Source organism: Notechis scutatus, chromosome 2 (genome assembly GCF_049901735.1).
Source record: "Notechis scutatus isolate UNSWTSFEM ecotype Mainland chromosome 2, rNotScu1.2, whole genome shotgun sequence".
Lineage (NCBI taxonomy): Eukaryota > Metazoa > Chordata > Lepidosauria > Squamata > Elapidae > Notechis > Notechis scutatus.
In genome coordinates, this window is record NC_142010.1 from 230,376,281 (window position 1) to 230,395,948 (window position 19,668).

Genomic DNA, 19,668 nt, shown 5'->3' on the forward strand with positions numbered 1-19,668 from the left:
TCAAAATTCAGCCCAGACTCTTCATAATAGATTCATGTGAAAGGAAATCACTAGACTGGGAGAAATTTAATGCAATAGCCTTGTGAACTGGACATGCTGACTTGCTTCACTTTAATGTACAGAGAGTTTGAAGGCACAAAGGGAAGAGGGAGTTATTTTATGCATCTACATAATTTTGTAAACCATGGGCAAAAATTTGAATTTGGCAAAGAGCATCAACCTCTATTACCACTACAGTGGTTCTCTTTAAAAATATATATATTTAACATAATTATCCTCTGATAAAGTATTTATTCGCTAGCAGGCAAATGAGAAGTTCTTTATTCTGTCTTTGCTGGTCTGTTTTAATGTTGAACCATTGAGTCAAATTTAATCCTTTCTAGCCATGAGTGACTCTAGAAATAAATGGGTTCCCAAAAATGAAAGTCTGTATATATGAATGCATATGCAATCACTATATATATTCATCCTCAATTTTTTGCAAAGGAAGATAATCTGTTAGAGAAATCAGAGTTAGAATAGTTAAGATATAGAGATGTTGATGTTGAGACTCTAGAAAAAGTACAGAAAAGAGCAACCAGGATGATTAGGGGACTGGAGACTAAAACATATGAAGAATGGTTACAGGAACTGGGCTTGGCTAGTCTAGTGAAGAGAAGGATTGCATGATAGCAGTCTTCCAATATTTGAGGGGCTGCCATAGAGGAAGGGGTGAAGCTATTTTCTGAAGCACCTTTAGGCCAGGCACTTTAGAAAACCTGGAAATAAGGAGAAACTTTCTGACAGTGAGAACAATCAACCAATGGAACAGCTTGCCCTCGGAAGTTGTGGAAGCGCCATCACTTGAGACCTTCAAGAAGAGATTGGACTGCCATTTGTCAGAAATGGTGTAGGGTCTCCCACTTGGGCAGGGGGTTGGATTAGATGAGGTCCCTTCCAACTCTGATTATCTGTTATCTGTTAATTATAGTATGAGCATATCTCTTAAATTGTTGCATTAATTTTGTGACCAAAAACACTTTTTCTTCATTTTTCAAGGCTTACTGCAGAACTTCAGCTTCCTGCAGTACAACCTCAACACACCTTCATGATTGGCCATGCTGGTTGACAAGATAGAAATTGGACACTAAAAATGAGGAATTATTTTGCTGGAGGGCCATATGTGAAGAAACCATATAATCAAAAACTGAGAAAACATTTGAAAATAGGAGTTAAATTCATGTATATAAGTTCTACATTACCAGTACATTACTAGCACATTATTTTATTTATTTTAAAAACTATTAAGGGCTGCTTCTGCATCTGAAACTTTTGTTCATCATTCTGCAGAATGAGAACTTGAATTTCTGCCTGAAATTTTTGTCCTGAAGACAAAGTTGAACGAAAAGCATTGAGCAGCACAGCTCAGAAGTCACAGTGTAGAAAATGTAGGTTTTATTTCCTTTCTAGTCAGAAACTTCAACCTTAGTTCTATATTGGAAAAAGAAATATGAGAGGTTAATAAAATTGAAGTTAGCTTGGATGGTTGTCAGATTGCCTGCAAGTATATGCAATACTTCGAGTTTGAGCTTCCCTGACAGTGAATTATAGTTCCTTGGGCGAATATTTCCTTGGGCAAAAATTACTGGTACAAATCATGCAATTTCTAATGATATTGCAAAACAACCAGTCACATTTAGAGGGTATATGTCACTTTTCCCTTACTCTGGTTCTCATTTCATAAAATTTACTTTTCACAAAAACATCTCTCCTCAGAAAACATTGTGTTAAGGTAACACTCCATTGCAATACCTACTTTGTATTTCAGTAAGTGTTGTATTTTGTATTATATTTTTGCAATTTGTCATCCACAGTAAGAAAAAAAATACTCTAGGTGACATTCTGATAATCTCAGGTCTCTATGAAGTCTGTTGCATAAATATGCAGAATAACAAAATTCTCTATCTCCCATCTTTTTTCAGAAATCCTTCGGATCCTGACCCAATTTATTCATTTTTATTTTCTCTTCCTGTTTCCCCTATGGAGTGCATGCATGAGTTTATTTTGCTGTTACTTTCCAAAGTAAATCAAACTGCTTAGAATTACATATTTTAATTGATTGACATGATCACTGTAACTTTCCACTTTCCATCAGTCTCTTCGCTTCATTTGGTGAGCAATTTGGTGAGGAAAATGCCTGCATTGGTTTTACAAAGCAAGTATAATGCCCTAAAAGTATGGAGTTTGCGCATGTAAAATGAGTAGCAGCTGTGAAAAGAAAATAATCATACATCAGTGTTTATGCTAGAATGATAAAAACTAAAGATTAGGGTGTACAAAGCTTCAAAGGGGTGATTTGCTTAGATGATGCTTTCAGCAAAGCACCCTTTCCAAGCTGTTTAAAAAAGCAATAAGTTTCACTTCAACAAAATGGTTGTGTTGCTTTCTTTATGATCTCCCAGTTGCCTATAGCAGCCGGAGAAGGTATGTATAGAAGAGGGCAGTCAGAGTGATACAAAACATATTGATTAGGCAAACAGCATCATCTTTGCAGTGACAAATGTCTCACAAGACAAACTGTAGCTATCTTAAACAAGCCAGCTAGAGTTTCCAAACTATAGAAGATAAATGACACAATGATTTAATATTACTATTAGTTTAGATATTTCTGAACTATTGTATAACTTAGAGCTTGATGAAGCAGGTAAGGAACCAGGCTAGAAACTAAGAAACTGAGTTCTACTAGGCCCAAAGCAGTTGAATGATCTGGAGACTAGGTCATTCCCTTTCAGACCTAGGAAGGCATCAATGGCAAACCACTTCTGAAAAATCTTGCTAAGGAAATTGTGGAGAGTTATTCAGGAAGTCGTCAGGAGTCAAAAACTAACTTGAAGATACACACACAGTTTTTTTATTTTTTATTTATTTATTTTATTTTATTTTGTCAAGCTATTATTAGATAACAGATATAAGTATAAACATGGTTATGAATACATGAAATTGATACATATAAGAAAAATAAAAAGAAACGATAGGACAGGGACGGTAGGCACGTTGGTGTACTTATGCACTCTTAGAAAAGGGGTGAGGTCAATAGTAGACAGTCTAAGGTTAAAGTTTTTGGGGTTTGGGGAAAAAACCAGAGTCAATAGAGTATTCCAAACTTTGACCACTCTGTTGCTGAAGTCATATTTCCTGCAATCAAGTTTGGTGCGGTTTACCTTGAGTTTGTATCTATTGTGTGCTCTTGTGTTGTTATGGTTGAAGCTGAAGTATTCATTGACAGGTAAGTCATTGCAATGTATGATTTTATATACCATACTTAGATCAGACCGATGACGGCGTAATTCAAGGTTTTCTAGGTCTAGAATTTCAAGTCTGGTGGCATGAGGTATTCTACAATGAGTAGAGGAGTGGAGAACTCTTCTTGTGAAATATTTCTGGACTTTCTCAACTGTGCTAATATCAGATACGTAATGTGGGTTCCAGACTGATGAGCTGTATTCGAGTATTGGTCTAGCAAATGTTTTGTATGCTCTCGTTAGTAGTGTGATATTACTGGAGAAAAAGCTACTGTAACCTAAGCTATATAAGCAGAATGCCAATCACTCACTATTTCTTTTAGAACCAGGTTAGTGTGGTGAAAGTCATGGAAGTCATTGGTTGACTCTGATCTCTTTTTCATCCCAACCTTCCTCACAGGAATTGTGAAGTATTGATAAATTATTAATAAATGGAGATCCCGCATAAAATACCTCATGCTCTTGGAAGAAAAATAAGATATAAATCTTACACTAAATAAATGCATTTTTCTTCCTTAATGCAGCCAAACAAAAATTCATACAGATTGAAGTATTGTGATTTGGCAGTAGTTAAACAAAGAAAGCTTCTATTTATGAGTTTGTAGACTTAATGAAAAAAGCCCTAAACCCCCTAAGACTGAAGTAGCTAAATAAATTTTGTCATGAAATAGCAAAATAGCATTAATAGAGAAGGATTTGCTGGAATTGCTATTTAAATTTCCAAAGCTAGATATTTTGCATTTTGATTTGAGGATTGGTATCTGGACTTGCTATTCTACCTTTTCCACGAAAATGCCTTAAACTAGCTTGGTATTTATTTTGTAACTTAGTAATTTTGTAAGTATTTTACACAAATAAAAATTTAAAAGGGAAGGGTATACTCCACAACTCATCTTTCTGTATAATAAACAAAGCATTATATCATAATTAAATTTTGAATGTTGATTTACTTCACTTTTCTTAAAATGAAATAAAAATATCTTGCTAAGGTTGAGAATGAAGTCTATTTCTCTTCTATTGAAACCTGCACTGCCTCCAGGCCAGCATTTTTCAACTTTAGCAAGTTTAAGTTAGGTGGACTTCAACTCCCAGAATTCTGGGAGTTGAGGTCTGCCCATGTTAAACTTGCTAAGGTTGAGAAATACTGGTCTAGACAGTGAGACAGGATCTTAGTGATATCATCCAACAGCGTATAGTTGTTGTACTGATGATAGCTCACTATGAGCTGTCAGATGATACCACCAGTTTCTTTCTGTAGATGGTAAACACAAAATGAGAAAATACTGAAGCCTTTCTCTTCTCTTGCCCAAGGCAAGCTTTGTGGACCTTTGGAGATACAGAAAATAAGAAAGACAAGGGCATATGTTTACACTGACAAGGCAAAGAAAGCTTTGTTGGTTGACTATACAGTGGCAGGTTTGGAAGCAACCAGAGGTGATATTCAGCAGGTTCTGACCAGTTCCGGAGAACCTGTAGTGGAAATTTTGAGTAGTTCAGAGAACCAGCAAATACCACCTCTGACTGGAGATTTAACAGTATTCTTCCCCTGCCATGCCCACCAAGCCACACCCACAGAACCGGTAGTAAAAATTTTGGAATTCCACCACTGGAAGCAACACCTTCCAAAATGTACATAGACATTCAAATGGTCTGTTAATAATTCAAGTAACTGCTTGTAGCCTGTTTTATATTTATCTAGGTCTGTCATTCAGCTAAAGCCATCTGGAAATGTAAACTCTATGCGTGCCTTGAAAGAATTAAATTCCATTGCATTCAGAAGTAAATATATAGAGAATTGTAGGCTTTGTTGCTGAACTGTCTAACACTTGGATGGTAGTAATGATATTTTTTTTATTTGGAATAATGCTTTAAAATAAGTAGAAATGGGAAGACTTTATTTTATTTCACATGTATTTGAATATACAATATGATATTGACATACTTTTCTTCAAATGTTGCAAAACACATTTAGCTGTCCATTTTTAGAAAGTTTTTCATATTAGGCAAAAAGACTCTGGGTGACAGGGATAACATCTGGACCAGAGGTGGTATTCAGCAGGTTCTGACTAGTTCTGGAGAACTGGTAGTGGAAATTTTGAGTAGTTGAAAGAACTGACAAACACCACCTCTGACTGGAGATTTTACAGTATCCTTCCCCTTACCTGCCCACCAAGCCACGCCCACAGAACCAATAGTAAAAAAAAAAAAAAATGAATCCCACCACTGATTTGGACATCATATATTCTCCATAACTCAAGCACTTATAATAGCTATTATAATTATAGCTATTAGCAGGGATGGTTAAATTGTCAGCTGATACTGTAAAAAAGAATTCAGTCTTACAACAAGCTTGCTTTTTAAAAAAGATCTGTCAGATTTATAAAGATTTTCATACCAAATTCTTTTTACTAGGCACAATTATTCTCACTAGGAAGAAAACTATATTAATCTGCCTTTCATAAAGCTGTTAAAGGTAAAAAAACTTATCAGAGAAAAGTTGATAGCCATAATTCATTATTTCAGATATGGCTGAAAACAAGGAGATTTAAACTGAGATTTTTAAAAAGTCAGCCAGCCTTACCCAATTTTATGTCTTCTGCATGTATCCATAATCCCCTGGCAGTCATGGTTAATGGTGCTTGCTAGTTGTAGATTATGCAAACCAAAGCACCAAGCTGAGAAATACAGAGCTAAGCAGTCAAAACTGACAGAAGAAGTTACAAACTTGGCTTTCACTGACATTCTATTCTTGTCTTAGTATGAATGATACCCACCTCATTTGTGAAGAAATTGAGGTAAATCCTTATAAAAAGGAGCTAGTGAAACATTTACTTATCTCCATTCCTCAGAAACAGACCAACATTGCATAAGATGACTTAGTTTCCTAACATCAAATCTTTCTAATGGCATTGCTCCTATTTCTTTTCTTCCTTTTCCTGATTAACTTAAAAGGCATGTCTACTGATGATATTTTTTTTCTTGGTGTACCAAGGGCTCAGAGGTCCAAACATGAGGTACATATATTCTGTTCTATTTCTTTTTCTTGGTTCCTTTCTCATGTAGATTTCAGCTTTTTGTTCCCAGAAGATCAGTTGTGAGGGAAAAGCAGGTAGGAATTTAAATCTAGGTATACTTTTCCCTTTTCCATTTCATGTGGTAATTTGATAGCAGCAATGATCTCAATAGAAATATGCATGCTAATCTGAACAAGCCTTGCATTTTTTGTTGTTCAAGAAAGAAAAAGTCAATGAGCCCTTCCTTGTGTATTTCAAAACAGAAATACACATTGCCACATGTTTTGAGAGGGGCCAAGATACAGTATGTATGTCTGAATATTTTATTTTAAAAATACAAAAATATATATGACAAAGTGGAAAATACAACAGTAGTTTGGATTCTATAGTTATCCTCTGGCTTCCCATGTTTAGCTTTTGATCTTTCAGGATGACAGAGGAAGACTAAATTTTATTTATTTATTATTTTTTTATTGTAATGTATTGTGTCTTGGCTGAAGCTGAAATGCTTTTATACCTATAACAGAAAATAGATTTATTTAAAGAAATACATTACAGAGATGGCAAAGCATACTCTATATAGCCCCCACTGCCCCTTCTGATCAATAAGTCATGAGATGCTAGTGCCATTGAAGTCACACTTGATCCTTGGCTTTTAAATATCTTTGTGACATTATGACACCTAAGTGAATGGCAATTTAATAAAGATATGAGGGGAAGAAGAAAATGAAATCCATTTCATAAGGCTATCTGAATTGCACTAATCAAGTACAAATTTGACTTATCAATATCTCTTAGCTAGTAGTTATCTGGTGATATTTGAAGGCCATACATGGACTTCATATTAGGAAAAGGATAAGTTTGTTAAATACTTGTTGGCTGATTATGTTGCTATGAAGCTTCAAGAGCTGTTGTAACCTGAATTCCACATTTCTCACCTTCCTAATCACCAGTTAACCACCAAAGAGCATATGTAAGATTGGTTTCTTTTTTTCAAGCCTTTAGTAAAGTGAATAATAGTCACTCTGATATGAATTGCAGACACAGTTTGAAAAACTGTTTTCAAAAAGACAATACATTGTCTTTTCTGTTTCCCCCTGCTCCCCCAACATGAAGAACCCAGTAAAGGTAAAAAGTCAAATGAAAATTACTGGCCCAAAATACCGAATGTGCTTTCATAGCTAAGCATAAACTTAAATGTAGTAGTCCTAATTCAATAGTTTTCCAGGAATCAGACAATCTGATGGATTCCTAAGTAAATTATTTCTTTTTCTTTTTCACACAGTATCTACTTTGTCAACTTTTTTAAGTTCTGTAGACGAACTTGACAGATTTTTAAATCAACATAGGGAAAATTCATAGGGGAGAACCATTTCTCAGTGCATCTCAGTTTTGAGAAATCCAGACAGAATCAGTTTTGATACTTCTTTCTCTTATTGTTTCTATTAGTGACAAAAATGTAACATGGCAGATAAATACAACTTGGGGCCACCTTCTCTCATCACATTTGAAACAATATGTTTTACTTTATTTTATTACAGTTGAAAACATTAATTTACATAAAAGCTGTTAAGTTGATGCTTGAGAAAGTTGGGGGAAATAAAAGAAAGAAAAAAAGTAGTTTGACAGGATGACTGGAATGTCCTTGGAAGAACTACAATTAATTACTAAATATAGGTCAATATGATAAACGTGTTTCCATCCAGTGACCAGGAACTAAATTTGGCTCAATGGTACCTAATTAACTATGAGCAGTAAAAATGTTTTACTGAACTGTGGACTCAGCATTTTCAGTAATTTAAAAATAGATAACACATTAACACCTAAAAAGTGAAGTTGTATCATGTAAAGTTGCGTGATCTGGCATGAAAACTTTAATGGTAGAATGGCTAGTACATTATTTCTAGTTTAGGGAAGATGTTTTGATAAATATTTTAATGTGTACTAATCTGATTTCTATATTCTGTTGTCCATAATTATATACATCCAGTTAAAATATACTGTATATACAAAAAATTTCTGTGACAATTTCATTTTGAATGTCTGCTGCTGTCCATTTTAGCAAATCAATTTTCTGTGGGGATTTGCCCTTCCTGTGAACATTCAAATGGAGCATTAAGCTTGGCACTTGGTTCACTCATGCCAAGCCATTGCATGGTATGATTGGTCTGGCCAAAAGCATAGTGTGAACTCTTTTTCAGCAACCATGGTTAAGCAAACCATGACTTAATGCTTGTTGCCAGATACTAAGTACAGTAAGTGAACCTGAATTGAGATCAGATCAAAGACTTGATGGGTGAGAGCACTTCCATTGAACATGGAAGTGATGTTCAACCAAAGATAGAAAAATCAAGCTGTCTTTCAAATGTCTGATTTGCAGCCTATGTTTATTCCAAGATTCAGCATGACTTATAGATAGAGAAAAAAAGGGGGGAAGCACCTGTAGATCACAGAGCATTTTCCTAACATATATTGATCACAAATCAGAAGCATCCTTGCCAGCATGAAATGTTATTCCTAACATTATTTAATACCCTGGTAACTTTCACATTTTAGTAGGTCATTGCATTTACTACTGTACCATGTTTTGAATCTCTTAATTCAATATAGGGCAATCAAGCTGATTACCAGAATAAGCAAGTGACATGTATGATTTAATTAGTTTCCAAATTTGGGGTGTAGTTCAAGGTGCTGGCTTTAAATTAGACAGTTGTTCACAGGTTTCATGCCTGCCAAAGGAGGCTAGCTATTCTCATTCCCTAGCAAACTAAGATGTTCTAATTCATGCAGACTTTTGGCATGGTAGCTGGCTTCTCTGCTGTGTTAGGTTTTAATTGGTTGGATGCTATTTGCTTCTTGTTGATGGCTTTTTAATTGTGTTTTGATTATGTTTTAATTGTGTGCTTAATTAATTGTTTTTATGTTTAATTATAATTAAGCCAGCTCACACAATGGGACTTCCTTCCCTGCTCTTCCCTTCTGCCATTCTCCCATCCCCATGTCCTCTGAAAGTACGCTCCAGAAGAATGGAGGATACTCCTGAATTTCCTCTCCCTCTCCTCTTGTACTGGCAGAAATCACATCTACTGATATAAACACATCACTGGATCCAATCCTCTGTTACTTGCTGCTCTCAGACAGCTTAACCATCAGTTTTAGCAGAAAGATAAGGAAAAAGTATAAATAAAACTCTAAACAATATGAGGCAAAAGTATCAAATAAGGCCCCATTCTTCTATACCAGTTATTCTGGAGTTGAGATCATAACTTGGTTTGACTGTTTTAAAACATTTGATCACTGAAAAAGCTCCTTTTTGATGGTCAACCCCCATTATGGAACTCTAGCTGATAAAACAGTTTGCTTCTTCTTTTTACTCCTCCTCCTCCTCTCCCTCCCTCCCTCCTTCTCCCCTATCAAAAGCTTTAAGTAAGCTTTTTTTGTTTAAGTTTATTTTTGTTTTGTGAAATTAGAAGATTATTTTTGTAATGTTCCATTAGTACTTGTTCAGTTTCACCATTCTTTGCCCACTAGAACAGTTTGTCCTTCTTTTTATATACTATTTGAATGGTATGCTGCTCCTTATTTCTATTTGCTGTGTTTTTATTCAGTGTATTTGTTACTGCAGAAAGGTTGTTGAGAGCTGCATTGAATGTCACTCTTTATTTATAGTAGAAAGCCATAAATAAATCAAAGTTATGATTATTCCAAAAAATAGGGAATATATTGTATTCCAAGTTTTAAATGGATAATCTTTTATTATTTGCTCTTATTTGTTATAATATGCACATAATATGCACATAGACAATATTGCTATGTTACTATTATGTTTCCATCAGTGGTTCAACTGATTTTTTGCAGTTATTATATGATTAACAGAATGTGGTAAGATAAAACAGTCATTTTTGAAGTTTAAATTAGTTGGTTCAAATTTTGCCATATTTTATCAAGCATTAGCTTCCATTTAATAAATACTTTCACATCTGTTCTGAATATATGTGACCTGATAGACGAGCATATTTTTAAATGATGTCATGCTTTACATTTGAATTTTCTACAGAATATTCCCAACAAACTCAGTTGACAAATCATTTTCCCCACACTGCTAACACTCTAAACTCAATATAGCATGTAAAAATCAAGCTGTGCCCTTTCTGCATCATGTAATCTGCAGTGTAAAGAGTGTAGTTTAATCAAAGCTCAGCAAGCTATTTTATTGATATTGGATACACAAAGTCAAAAAGACAATAGTGTTAATGATTCTGTTGGGCCATGCAACATTTGTTATGGCTTTATTATAAACTATCAGATGGCTTCATCTGTTGAGCAGCTTAATTGTTTTTCTTTTTAAATAATAAGTAAATAAACAAATGAAAAGAATTGAGTCATATGGGCCCCTGTTGAGACCATGGCTTAAAAAGATCTCACCAACTACAATCTGCCACATTCTGGAGACAATCTATCTATGTATTTGCTAAGACTCAATACCCACTTAATGGCACATAATCAATTGATCAATCTGCCATACTTTCAACTGCTCAGTTCTATATAATATTTATAGATGCACACAATATGTCAGGATACTTTTTAAAAAGGTTTTCATGCATGGGAAGACCCTGAATGAGCAGAGCTGGGCTATGTTGTTGACTTTCCTGAACATAACACATTTGATTTACTTTTACTTCAATTTCATTTGATGTGGGAGGATATTTTCTCCTTAGAGCTTTCAAGATGTTGTCACAAGCTGACAGTTACATTGGCCATGTTTGAAACTGACTAGTAACTTACAATGAAATCACTGATGGGTTAATGCAAAGGGCAAAGATTGCTACATAGCTGCCAATGTGTGAGTGCATAGACTGAATGGTTCTAATGGTAGAAATAGCTGAAGAATGATAGGCTGATTGGATGAGCATTGGTTGGCATGCAAAGGGCTGAAAGAAGGGAGTGAAAATTGTATAATCCTGATACAGAAATAAATCAGCAGAACATAAGTTTTAATTAGCGTTCTCCCAATTTTGAGGGAATATGAGAAGAAAAAAGTATCTGTGCTGTGTTGTACTTGTATCTTTTATTCAGTTCATGATTATGTTTCTCTCTGACATGTTTTCCCTTGCTTCTCTTTGTTCCAAAACTAAAGCTAAAAAATAAAAATAAAGACATGTTCAAAATCATTCTGAGTAATAGTCCTCAATTCTCTTTCAATTCCTTTATTATATAATGAATTTTTATTTGTTTTATTTTAATTATAAGAATACAATATAGTGCAGCCATTCTGGTGATACAATTGTTATATATATATAAATATTACTTCATCATTTACAATCTTCTTGTTTGAAACATTGTTTACTAATTATTCTAATCATCATAGCTATTTATGTTTTGACCTTGCTTTCTTCTATGCAACCACTGAATTTATTATATCAATTTTTGAAGAATAAAAAAGAAGTTTGAGTCAAAGGTAGTTTTTGTAAAGGCATATTTTGTTAGGAATCTGACTAAACTTTCTAGCAGATTTTACCATTTCCACTTCTTCTACATAAATAATGTATTTCAGCTGCCTAATGAAAAACTTCAGGTTCTAAATGTAAATTATTTTGATATTAGTCCCCTAGATATTTGTCAGAAGATACATGCTTTTGGATATATTTGTCTCCCTTTAAAAAGTCCTAAAACTTTTTCCTGAATTAGTGTTGTTCTGTACCGTCCCTAGAAATTTTAGAAAACCTTAGCATCTCTGTCTTCACACATTGTCAACTTTTTAAACTCCCAAACTGGTGTTTTCACTTTCTAAGTATATAAAACTCAACTTTGGAGTATCAGGTTTGCATGTAGGAGAAAAGATAGAGAGGGAAAATTTAAAGCATGGACTTCTGTTACTTTGATAACTTTTTGTGAAGCACACCTTAGATCAGAACATATTATTATGTTCTGTCCCAGGGTCAGTCAGATGTTCAGACTGGATTTGATATTTTTATCCACCAATCAACTCTTTCCCAAGGATCTAGGACAGTGATCACAAACCTTTTTGTTGTGGTGTGCCAGCACCCACAATGCAATGCGCCCCACCTCACCTGCACATGTGTGCACAACATCCCCTCCCCATTACCTGCACTGCATATGTGCACACTTCCCAGCTGATTTTCGACCCATTTGAGGCCATTTTCAGCACTTCCGGTATCTCTGGAAGGCCCATTTTTTGGTCTCCCGAGGCTGCAGAGGTTTCCTTCGAGCCTCTGGGAGAGCAAAAACAGCCTCAAACGGGCCGAAAATCAGCTGGGAGGCAAGTGCATGCACAGTGCAGGTAAGTTTGGCAGGGGATTTCGTGCCTACACAAATGGCTCTGCGTGCCACCTGTGGCACACATGCCTTAGGTTCGCTATCATGGATCTAGGATAAGTAGAGGTTCTATTCACCAAAGAAAATAGGTTTTTAATATTATTATTATGGTTCATTTCACTGTCAGCTAGATGTTCACACTGTATTTGGCATTTTTGTCCATCTATCAAGTTCTCTCCAAGGACCTGAGATAGGTGGATATTTGATGGTATTAAAGGATCTAAACCACAAGATCTAAGCTGTTCCAAGTAAGGCTGATGTTATATTCTGGGCATGGGTGCAAGTAATTGAGACGAGTCAGTGACTTAGTGAACTTCAACTCTTTATTAAGGAACAGAATTAGAGAGCGAAAACCCTTGGGCAGCAGTAGCCCTTTTATAGAGCTAGCTACTGACCTGTTAACCAATGACCTGTGTCCACATGCTTAACTTTTGCCCAATGAAAGATGTTAAACTAATAGCCAATCAGGTTGCTCCGTGAGGACCAATCCCAGTTCGCTATCCAAGGGCCAATTCAAAGTGCAGGATTTCAAGCCTGCTTAACATAATGTTAATAAGTTTTATTAAATGGTTTTTTGTTAGTTCATAACAGCTGACTTTTGCAATTGACTGATGTTGATTTTGTGAATGCTGATAGTGTTCAAGGGGTTCTACAATTGTTTTAGGATTGCAGCCAAGTTGCCTATTACTATTAGTACTACTTTTTCTTTCTTTGGCCATAGTCATTGTATTTCTTTTTGCAGATCTTTGTATTTTGAGATTTTTCTTCAGTTCTTTTTATTTTGTTCTGCTGTCTCCAGAAACTACCATGTCCACTATCCAGATGTTTTGCCTTTTTGACAATTATTAAGTCTGAGGTATTAAGTGGCAGGTGTTGGTCTATTTGAATTCTAAAATCCTAGAGTACTCTAACTTCTTCATTTTCTATTATTTTCCCTATTTTGTGCTTGGAGGCAAATAGAATTTTTTGCAGATATTAAAGGGAACCATTGTTGATATTTTGTCATGCAGTTGTTTGTAGTCTGTCTGGCAATCTTTTATTATTATTATTATTATTATTATTATTATTATTATTATTATTATTATTATTATTATTATTATTATTATTATTATTATTATTTAGAATGTATTATCAGTGAGCCATCATATCATAATTAATACCAGGATTCAAGTAAGAAAATATATTCATAAGTTATTGAAGATCTTGATGGTAGATACAACAAGATACGGATGTTAGATATAGCATAATCTAACAAAAGATTCAGCTACATGACGTCAGATGAGAGAGTCTCTGGACAATCAGATTTGTAGCAAGACTTCTAGTATTAGACGACAGAATGGGATCTCTTTTCACTCTAGGAAGGATAAGGCAGGCAGTGGATTCATTTTACAGGGGAGTAGTGATTGCACTGTCTGCTTGTATCCCCTCCCCCCAAAATGTCTTTCCTTCTTCCAATTATTGTTGTGGCTGTAAAGCATTGGTACACTTCAAGTGCTGGTTTGTAAGGCCCTTTGCAGTATGACTAGAAAAGTATGTATTATCAACTCATATCAAGATAGGCCATAGATTATATTCTGTTTTGCAGAAATGAGTGTTAAATTAAGCCTCAAAGAGGCTGGCCCTATAATGGTATTCAGCTGAATGCATAATGAAATCTCTGGTGCGTTGTGGGTGTGGGTGTGTGTATCGGTAAACTACCACTTTGCCTTTTCTCCTTCATCTTCAGTAAGTGCTATGGTTGCAAGAACTTTGTTGCTTTCTTCTGGAAACATTTCCTTTTGGAGAGCAGTTTTTAAGCTGGTCTGAATAATTATATGTATTTGAAAATGAGTGGTTATGCTAAACCATTTTTGAAACAGATGTTTATTTGCTAAGTAAAAAAAATGTTAAACCGTTGAAAATTGTTGTTTGAATGAAATGTAATTTAAACTGAGCTCTGAAGACTTCCTGGTATCATAAATAATCAATTTCTATTCCCTAGAATAGTCTTGCATGTTGGCCGCTGGTAAGTCCCAAAAAGTGTAGGTGCTTTTGCTAATTGACAATGTATATCAGCTCCAAATGTGATTATAAATGGTCTCCAAATACTGTTGTTTCTGAGCATAATCAGCTTATATCAAAAAGGATTTTGTGTTTTCTGTTACACCCTCCTAAGATCTGTCAAGGTCAATAATGCCAAAGCTGCACATTTGAAACAGTTATCCCAGAATATTATACTTCTGAAAAAGAAGAGGTGTTTGCATGTGGAAGCAATCAGACAGCTTTTCAGCATGTTTTGTAATTAATTTTGAAAATATTCTATGTATCACATCAACTTTGAACCAATTTAAGTAAGCACTTCACTAATGATTTGTAAGAAAAAAAATCAAAATGAGAATGCAGCAGCAGCAAGACCAAAGTTCAAGATAATACTATAATGCATGTGATTTTACTACAGTGTATTACATTGCCTGTTTGTGTTTCATTTCATTCCTTTCTCTTGATGAATACTAAGAGGGTTGGATCTCTAGAGACTTTAAATTCAATCACACTATACAAAAGAAGAATAATCTGGGTTATTGTTGAAGAAAATAAGAGTGAGATTGAGGGACAAGATGTACATTATCTTTTGGGTGTTTTTTTTCTGATTTTTGAAAATAGAACTATAATCACAGAAAGATTCTATTTATTGAAACAGTCTCCATCGACTAGTAATAACTTTCTTGGATTTCAAGCAGTACACTATTCAAACTTACCTTCTGCTAAAATATGTGACAATGAGTCTACTGTTCCAAAACTAAAGAAAATGTGTTGATAATGTAGAATATCAGGTTGGAGCAGAAGGACAGAAGGGAATATTCTGTTCAATGAGTGGTAGATATTCTGTCAAATCATAGTGATCTATGTGATCAAATCATTATTTGTGGTATAGATTTTGACATTTGAGAGAGATCCTAACTTAATCTCATATTCTGAACAATTCTACATGTTATTTTGTAAGTTGATGACCTTACTAAATACCTGACACTTTCTATTTTATTTAATTATTTAATAGTTTCTATTTTATTATGTATTGTTGGCAATATATGAACCCTCAGTAGTGAAACAAATTACTATTTTAAACAGTAATTGGAATTCAGTGGCCTATGCTATCAACATTCCAGTTAATAGACAATGTACAATGGCTACATTTATAGGCAACTATAATAATTTCAAACTATTTTTTCTAATTAATTCCAATAGAAGAAAACACAATGAAATGGGAAAAGGCTACCAATAACCTTCCCTTGTTTTGTCAAGAAATATTATATATAAGGTGAACCAGGGAGATATTCTGGTGTGTGGGTGTATGTATGTGTGTGGGTGGGTATGTACACCTTCACACACCCCCTACACACTGGTATATCTCCCTGGTTCACTTTAATATTTTATTTATTTATTTATTTTATTTATTTTATTTGCCAATTGTTTACAAGATAATAAGTATAAATGTATACATAGTTATGAATACATGAAATGGGTACATATAAGAAAAATAAAAGAATAAGAGAAACAATAGGACAGGGACGGTAGGCACGTTGGTGCGCTTATGCACGCACAAAATAATACACAAAAATCATTATAATACACAAAAATCATGGTGCTATGGATGAACACTTAAGCAATTGAAAGTCAGTATCAGGGCAATGCTCAGCAGTTGGAAGGATAAGGAATATAAAGAAATTTAAAGGTGATCTTAGTATGAAATAACTGTTCAGGAAGAATTTAAAGAATCAATTACATAGTCCTGGGATTGAAGCAAGTGCGAAAGAGAGAACAATCCTGCTTTGATTTTGTTAGTATAAGTAACTTCCAAGGTTTCAAGATTCTGTTATTACACTGTAGAATTATAAAGTATTATTCTTGGAATCCCTGAAGTGTCTATGTCTTGATTTTGCCTACTTTAAATGACTGGCCTTAGTCTTGAAAGATTTTACCGCTCTCTAATTAGAGAGTAGTAAGGCTTTCTAAGATCTTTTTTTGAAAAGTTTTTTTTATTTTTTACACAGACATAAACATAACATAAACATAAAACCATCTTTCAATTACATACAGTATGTCGGTGGGTACAAATTTCTTGTGCACAATCTCTGCAGTCTTTCCCTTCTTATCTAAATAAATCCTCATACTGTAAATCCACTATATATATTTATATTGTTATCATTGTTAATTACTTGCTAGACTGTTACTAATATTCCATCATTTTATGCGAGCGAATCACCACTTTAATTTGGCTTACTTTATAACATTAATTTCATCATCACCAATCTATTCAAAAATAATATATCCTTACATTACTTTATCTCTACAATTCTATTATACTTATATTATAGAGTATTATAAAAATGTTTCATTTCCCTGTTTTTTTATCTAACAATTGATAAAATAAATAAATATTAAATAAATATTATACTTATATTATAGAGTATTATAAAAATGTTTCATTTCCCTGTTTTTTTATCTAACAATTGATAAAATAAATCCCATATCTTATAAAATTGTTTATCTTCTTACTCTCTAATTTCAAATGTCAATTTACTCATTTCTGCACACTTCATTATTTTCTTAATAACTTTATCTTCCATTGGAATTGTCTCATTTTTCCAGTTTTTAGCAAATACAATTCTAGCCACTGTTAATACATTTACAATCAAAAATATCAATTCTCTACTGTATATTTCAGGTGTGATGCCCAATAAAAATATTTCTGGTTTAAATCTATGTCCTTTTTTGTCATTTTTTCCAACCATGTGTGAATATTAGTCCAATATCTTTTAACCTCTGCGCACATCCACCATGTATGGTAGTATGATCCAGGTATCTGATGATACTGGTAAATGCCACCTGTAAAACATCTTATACAAATTCTCTTTATATGCTGTTGACATTGTCAGTTTATAATTTCAAGACCCTAATTTTTGCCATTTCTCTAAATCTATCCCATATCCAAAATTCTTTCCCCAAGCAATCATTGTTTATTTAACTTGTTCTTCTTCTAGTTTAACCTCTAATAAATATCCATATAATTTTTTAATCACCTTTTCATCAGTACCTGTCAACATTTTATCTAACTCAGTTAATTTATCATAAAAACCTTCTGTTTTAGAGTCCTTCTAAGATCTTTTGATCTTAGAGATGGCAAAAGAACATCAGGGCACAATGCTATGGACAATCAAGTTGCCAGCATCATCAGAATGTAAAACTGGACTCATCCAACCCCGCTGTATAGTAAGATAAGATTCCACAGCAATTGGGTGACATTTGCCTGAACCAAGAGCAGCATAGCAACTTGCAGCCCAGCCAGTGTCACCTGGCTATGATTGAAATTGGAGGGGAATGGAAGCTCAAGATCAATTTCTAATTTTCATTACCTAATGTAAATTGTTTAAGGCAAGCTAGTCAGAGAAAAAAAATCTACAAATCACTCCATAGTTGCCATTGTTCTTAGACAGCTTAAAGGCTGCATTGGACCATGCTTCTCATTAAAGGCAATGATCCATTGTCAGATAATTACCAGAACTTCATGTAAAGATATAGAGCACCTTTTGATGACTTTGCTAGGAAAACAATAGCAAATCAATGACTATATAGTCCAGAGATTGAAAAATAGTGGGGGGTTTTGTTAGTATAAAAAGAGAGAAAGAAACTTGAATGGATCTTGAATGGATTTTCAAGATTCTAATTTTATATTCTAGAACATATCTATATTAAGAGCCTCGGTGGCACAGTGATTAGAGTGCAGTACTGCAAACTACTTCTGCTGACAGCCAGCTGCCTGCAATTTGGCAGATCGAATCCCACCAGTCTCAAGGTTGACTCAACCTTTCCATCCTTCTGACATGGGCAAAATGAGGACCCAGATTGTTTTGGGGCAATATGCTGACTCTGTAAAACAACTTAGCGAGGCCTGTAAAGCACTATAACGCAGTATATAAGTCTAAGTGCTATTGCTATATCCAGAGCTGAAGAAGCTTCTTGGATGAGAACCTAATATTTTCAAAGAAAAACCAGAAAGTCCAGTTGCCTCTTGAAAAAGCACCTTTGGGACAATCATGACTTGGATGACTGATAATCTCCATAGACGTTTAGTGATATACTTTGGGATGAACACCCTTCGAATCAGAGTTGAAGAAGCTTCTTGGACGAGAAGCTAAATGTCTTCAAAGAAAAATGAGAAAAAACAGTTGCCTCTTGAAAAAAACACTTTTGGGATATCAAAATGATATTAAATAATTTGTTTTTAAAATTATGTAGAAGAATAATTGAAAACTTCCTTACAGAAGCTTTATCTGCAGTCTTTTGTTACACCACACACTGGATTTATGACACAAGTCTGACAGGTGATCATGCAGCAAATATTGTCAAAAATCCTTTTAGAAGGCTTGCAATTTAATTAGGAATTTGTTATTATTAATGCTTATCAGACACCATACTTCATTTTAAATATTATTGAAAACCAACCTCAAAACGTTAATTACTACAGACAAGTCACAATTTAAATTAGTATCAGCCAACTTCAAATTCATTATAAATTAGGAGTATATGTTTTGTATATTCCTGACACTAGTGCATCATTCATCAAAACTCAAAGGCATCTCAAATGTGATTTTTCTGTGCCTATTCAAGAGAGAAATAATTTCAAGTCATCCATCTTTGCTATTTGGTGAAATGCTTTTCAGTATAGCTGTTGCATATGCAGGCAACTAATGCTATTCATTCTGTGCTTGACAGGTTGAAAACTATGTTTATAAGACTATTCAATCATTTGGACCAACATATGTAAGTGTCTGGGAAAATTCTGGAACATAAAAACAACCATTTGGTAACAGAATTTACCCACCATTAGAAATGTGAATGTGAATAGTATCAGATAATGTAGGTAAAACAAAGCTATGTATTATACAGTTAGCAAAATATCTCATCTAACTATAGTTAAGGACTCAAACCAACTGGTTTTAATTTGTCTTTTGGAATGTATACAGCTGAATGGCAGAGTTCTTCAGCTCACATTCTATACC